Source organism: Montipora capricornis, chromosome 7, assembly GCF_036669925.1.
Source record: "Montipora capricornis isolate CH-2021 chromosome 7, ASM3666992v2, whole genome shotgun sequence".
Lineage (NCBI taxonomy): Eukaryota > Metazoa > Cnidaria > Anthozoa > Scleractinia > Acroporidae > Montipora > Montipora capricornis.
The window spans coordinates 7944919-7951283 of NC_090889.1; the positions used below are offsets into that span (position 1 = coordinate 7944919).

General features: G+C 40.8%; 1 pseudogene; it reads right to left on the reverse strand.

Annotated features, from left to right (window-relative positions):
• Positions 1-416: 416 nt before the first annotated feature.
• Positions 417-1915, reverse strand: LOC138057355 (uncharacterized; annotated as a pseudogene).
• Positions 1916-6365: the final 4450 nt, after the last annotated feature.

Genomic DNA, 6365 nt, shown 5'->3' on the forward strand with positions numbered 1-6365 from the left:
TTTCCGGACTGTGGTGCTGACGGATGACTGTTCTCAGCTTATTGTTCTTGGCTGCAGCCGTTATCATTTGGTCAGACACGAGCGGAATGAAAAGCTATCCTTATCGCATTTCATATTATAACTAAAACAAGGCCAACCAAGAAGGTCATCGTGATATGGCACATGATAAGGCACATGATAAGTCACACTTCTAAAGTTTTCAGCGACCCCAGCTATGGCTTGTGGACTGAAACACAATGTACAATTGAGCAATTTAAAACCAGTTAAAGGAACTCATAAGATCATCTAAGTAATTGTTAATTGGTCTTTTCAGACCTCATTTATGTTTCAACATTTCTCAGTGTTTTTTCTTTACATTTGGTCATTCAAGTTTAATTCCCATTGAAGTTTAAGGGTTCTTCATTTGCTTCCGGCCTTCATTTCTCTTGAAACAGCACCACGAGTTCCACATCCATTACCCTCTTTACGTCTTCTTATGTAACCAGAACTGTGTCGGCCACTTTTTGAACTACCTTGCTCGTTTTCCCTTCAATTGTTTCCAGATCACTTCTCATTAGCCAATCAAACACTCCCTTCAATGTAGCTTTGGCCGCTTCCACTCCTTCTAGTGCTATTCTCATCTGCTCTTCTCTCAAAAGCCCCATGAACTCTGTAGTGAGAATTGTTTGAGAGGATTCAACTCCTTTCCTTGTGTGGTCTAAGAAGACTAGTGCTAGTAAAGCAAAATTTTCGTCACAACAAAGTTTCGCAATCTCTTCTTTGACAAATACTTCGAATCCATCTTCGTCCACTGGTTTCGTGCCTTTGCTCTTGTCATCGTTGAGAAACCAAAAGTTGCAAGGAAAAATTGGTAACAATACAAACTAACGTTAATCAGGTTTTTTTTTTTTTTTTTTTTTTGGTTTCCTCACGCTCTGGTGGGGTTATTCTTTGTACACTTGCTATGACATCCTTGCACATACCCAGAAGAAATTGAGTACACAGCCACCAGCAACTCTGTGTGATCTTTCTTTGGGAGATTCTTGTCTTGCATTCTCAAGAGATCACCCTCTAGATGCAAACCAAGATTTTTAAGGTATGTTTGCAGTTGATAAGTCAGTGACTAAAACCTTCTTAGTATACCGAACGTCTTTGGCAAAATGTGTTTTCTAACCTCAGCAACAACTTTGGCTGCTTCGGTTCTTCATACATCAGTAGTTTGCTCTGCAGCATGATGTAATGCGGCAAGTGATACGCCTCCAGGCACTCTTGGAGGCAGTCCAGCATGAACAGAAGACGGCTGGCAGAGTTGTCCTCTTTCCAGACGTCCTCGCCTTTACACTCACATTCCCGCAACAAAAAGTTCTTCAAATAGTACGTTGAAATCACATCAGGAAAATGGACTTTTTTTAGGATCTTTAGCAAAACCATGACATGTCACTGGATAGGAGAAACGCTTTCCCCATGCTTGTTTTCCGCCAGTGAAAATGATGTTCTCCATTCGCTTTCCTCAATTACCCATACCCCTTCGGTGCTGCTTCCAGCCACAGGTACTGTGGATGTGGCCAGTGCTATTTCAGTGTTTTGGCAATAATAAGCTACATTCACAGGGTCATGGAGGCGCTTTCCTCTACCAACAGGTGCTAAATGACAACCAGATTCGAATATTTCCATGACCAGATCACATGAGGGCCAACCATTTGGGCGTGGGCTGATCAACCATTCCATTGCCGGCTCTGGCGACGCCATTGGATACTTAAAAACCCTAATTGATCCTCTTCGTAATTTGGAAAGCCCCCAGACTGAAGTCTACGCACAGGACCATGGAGAGGTATATAGGTGTGACGCTCTAACCAACTGAACATTAGAACCCACAAATGACCAGCTCCCAACGTCAGTGGCTTCATAGCTCAGTTGGTTAGAGCATCGCACCGGTATCGCGAGGTCACGGGTTCAAACCCTGTTGAAGTCCTGAATTGAATTTTTCAGGCTTCTTTACGCAATTGCAAAAATTGCGTTCATAACTGCGAGGATCATAGCTTCACTTGATTTCATATCCGCAGTTCATATATGATCCATTTCATATATCATTTTATCGTTGATACATTAGGCCAAAGAAGGGAGTCCCTCCCCCATCCCGAGTGTCAACGCACGCGAGATTCAAACAGATTATCAAATATTAAATTGGTGAAAGGCTTGCTTAATCTGGATAAAGTGAGTCAACGTTTAAAATTGACATAGAAATGTAAGCACATTTTTTGCTAGAAGAGGCTGAGTCATACAAAAGTAAATGAATTGCGTGGAACCCACAAAATTGCACCACTATCCGCCCATGTAAAAAGTGTACTTTCCCTTTTACTTCTAACAGCTAAAATGGTCGATATTTCACTTACCAAGATTTGACCATCAATGGACTATGTTGTTATCTTCAAAACATGTTATGGCTGTTCTCCCCCATCCCCTTGGGTTGACTCTTCAAAAATGGGATGTAGCAATTTCAAGGACTTCTTCTATAGGCCATTTCCAACTTTCGCAGGGAACTGAGGCGAGTTTCAAATTTTAACCAATTGATAATTGGCACCATCACACGAAAGATAACGTTGTGATTAGCTATTTGACCAAGGTTGATAAAGTTAGGTTGGACAGAGATCAAGTTTTGGGTCTTGAGACAGTCATTGGCTCAAAATCCATACAAATCTCTCTAGCTTCTGGACAGCGTCCCTCAAAGCCGTATTGACTCTTAAATTTTTTACGATTTCTGTGATGTTGGTAAAAAATGAGCAAACATGGTGATTTTCACCTTAGTTATTTCCAAATAGTAGGTGCATGATGGGATTTTGCCGTTGTCCTCGTTTTAGTAACTACGCCACGTATGACCCCACCATACATTGAATACTAACCAACAAAGGTTCTCAGTCTTAATCTGAATCCTAATCTTAATCTCAATGAATTAGGAGCAATAACGTTCGATATTTAATCTCAAATCCAACCTTTGTCGGTTAGTATTCATCGTATGGTGGGATCATACATGGGGTTTTGGTGTTTTCGCTGTTTCGGTGTTTCGTGGTTTAGTAATGCCCGTGCACACATCATTTGCAAACTGACTGGTACCAGAAATATTACCATGATGAACAGAAATTTGCCATGCTGGGTTCAATGATGATGATCAAAATAATTATAATAATAACAATATATTTTAACTGGATAACCATTTCAGTTATAAAAACTGCTATCAATATGGGCCTGTGTAAAATAAAAATAAAAAATGACAAAACAAAACAAAAACTGTATACATAGATGACTGGTACTGGAACAAGTACCAATGGTAACTAAGCACAAAACAACCTCCAGCACAGGGCGGGCACACTTAAAATGTCAATGTTCTCAACCTCTCTACAAGTAGTCACACTCGGTAATAGGCCATTCTACAGTTGTTTGCTCAGCGACCTAGCCTATGAATGGCTGCAAGGCTACCGGTGACCTTGCATTGATACAGCCCTGACTGCTTTTATCATGCAAATTGTGTTGTTGTAATTCTAATTAGTCCGTATTAACATTACAAAAGCACGGAGGTTTGTATCAAAACAGGGTCACCGGCAGCCTCGCTTACATTCGCAGGCCAGGTAACTTAGCTACAACTGTAAAATGGTCTATTGTAAAACCAACATGGCTTCACTCCCCTACTCACATGGCACCACAGTTTCTCTGGAACCTGAATACATTATCCATACAGTGATGTTGCTTTCTTTGAATATTTTACAGGCTACCAAAAAGACAGGTTTATCAAGGATTAAAAACTAACGGGGGCTAACCTAACTATATTGCTCTATGGAAAGTTCTAAACAATCATATATTGTGAGCCATAGTCTCCGAAGAGAAGCTGCAGAGTTGTTCCTTTGTTTCAAATAAAAAGGTATTATTATAGCTTATTACACCTGATAAGTCATGTAATCAAAAAGAAAATTTGGACATATTTGGAAACTGTGATGATAGTTGGCGGAGGTTATGACGTCACAAAATGTGTATTATTAGATTTCCTTCCTGTAACATTGCGATTGTATATATCCGCATAAACAAAAATTACTTGACATTACGACTTGGTCTCAGTTCATTAATAAAAAAACATTTCATAAATGAGACAGTTAAACTTGTTTTTGCACTTTTTTAAGTTGGTAAACTTTCTGGTAAGATCATTGGGCATATAAAAATGTTTTACACGGAAATGTTTTCCAATAGAGGAAGAAGTATTCTTGTGCTCGTCTACGCCTTGATTCAAATGCCGCTGCGTATAACCAACCGGTTGTTACTTTTTGTGTAAACAACACACAGGTCACATTTAAATTGATAAACAAGGGATTGTTGGTTGACAATAGACGGCTTGACTTCGCGTGGTTTCAGATGTTGTGTGTGATCTTGTGGCTGACAAACGTGGGCTGGAACGTCACTTGAATTTTCAGGCTCAGATCTTTGAGTTGTGCTCGTACAATATCGGCTGAAGCCTGGCCCCAGTTGTTCAAAAGGTGGATAACGCTATCCACTGGATAAATCACTATCTATTGGATAGCGCAATTGGTTTCGCTATGACTTATCCACTGGATAGTGATTTATCCGGCGGATAGCGCTATCCATCGTTTGAACAACTGGGGACTGGTCTTTAACTGTCAGAACATGATCTAATTCATTGTTAACTGCTGGAAACTCGATAACAGGTTGATCAGAAGCTTTGGCTGTAGTAAAGCGCGAGATGATGGAATTAATTAACCTGTCTGGGTAACTCAGTCGAGAAAACACCAATTTGAGCCGATCACATTCATCGGGAAAGTAGGACCAGTTGGAAGAGAAGGCACGATCAAGCAAAAAACTAGCACTTCACATCACCGTCTAATAGTTAAGTCTGTTGAAATATAAGTGCTACACGGCCAACGTTTGCAAAAAAAAACGTAACCCTTCCTTGTACTTGTACATAATTTTTAATAAACATGGCTCTTGTAATGCAGCGAAAGGGCGGTGTTGGTAGCCAAGGCTGGACGTATGCTTTGGTTTTGATTTGCATAGATTTTTTTAGCAGCTGTGTGCAAAGAAACGGAAGCATCCCATTATGCTCAATTTCAATAGTGAACTTAACCGAAGAGTGGCAGTGGTTAAGAGTCGAAAGAAAGTTATTAGCTAATGCTTTATCTGCCATAGTAGTTAAGGTGTCATCCACGTATCTCCTGTAGTATGCAGGCATCTTGCCTTTGCGCTCAAGAGTTTCTTCTATGGTGCACATAAAATGTTGGCCATTAATGGTCTGGTCGGGAAGCCCATAGTGACACCTTCTGTCTGATTGTAGAGTTTACCGATGAACAGAAAAAGTTGGTCCTTTGTAGGGCCTTTAAGGAGATCAACAAGTTCTTGCTTAGTTAGGTTGAGGCCGTGCGTTACATTGAACCAATCATTCACGAAAGTTTTATCAGCGAGAATATACATTGTCACTTCCAGAGGCACATCGGTGAATAGCGAAGAGACGTCGTAGGAAACACACATCACCGCTATTGATTGTCCGCCATGGACTTCATTGACGAACTCAAAGCTATAAGTAATCGTGTACTGATTGATAGAAAGAGGTTTTGACCTTGACGTCTACCCATTTCGTCAGACCAAAGTTTCACGTGTTTCTAGCGGACAAAATAGGTCGCATAGCTATTGTTGCTTCTGTGTTTTGGGCAAGCCGTAAAGGTGTGCTAACCTGGAACCTGATGGGCGCACAGAGTCTACAACCTCTGCACGGAGGATTCGCGAACAAGTGATTCTAGTTCCTTCTCTTAAAGAAAAACTATGCTTGATCGTGCCTTCCGCTTTTCTCCCACTGGTCCTACTTTTACGATGAATGTGATCGGCTCAAATTGGTGTTTTCTCGACTGAGTTACCCAGACAGGTTAATTAATTCCACCATCTCGTGCTTTATTACAGTCAAAGCTTCTGATCAACCTGTTATCCAGTTACCAGCAGTTAACAATGAATTAGATCATGTTCTGCCATTTAAAGACCAGGCTTCAGCTGATACACAACCCAAAGATTTGGGCCAGAAAATTCAAGTGACCTTCCAGCCTACGTTTGTCAGCCACAAGATCAAACACATCTGGAACCGCGCGAGAGTCAAGCCGTCTATTGTCAACCAACAATCCCTTGTTTATCAATTTAAATGCGACCCGTGTGATGCAGGGTATGCTGGTTACACGCGGCGGCATTTGTAACAAGGCGTAGACGAGCACAAGAATGCGTCTTCCTCTATTGGGGAACATTTCCGTGAAACATTCTTATGTGCCCAATGATCTTACCAGAAATTTTACCATCTTAAAAAGTGCAAGAACAAGTTGACTGTCTCATTTGTGAAATGTGTTTTT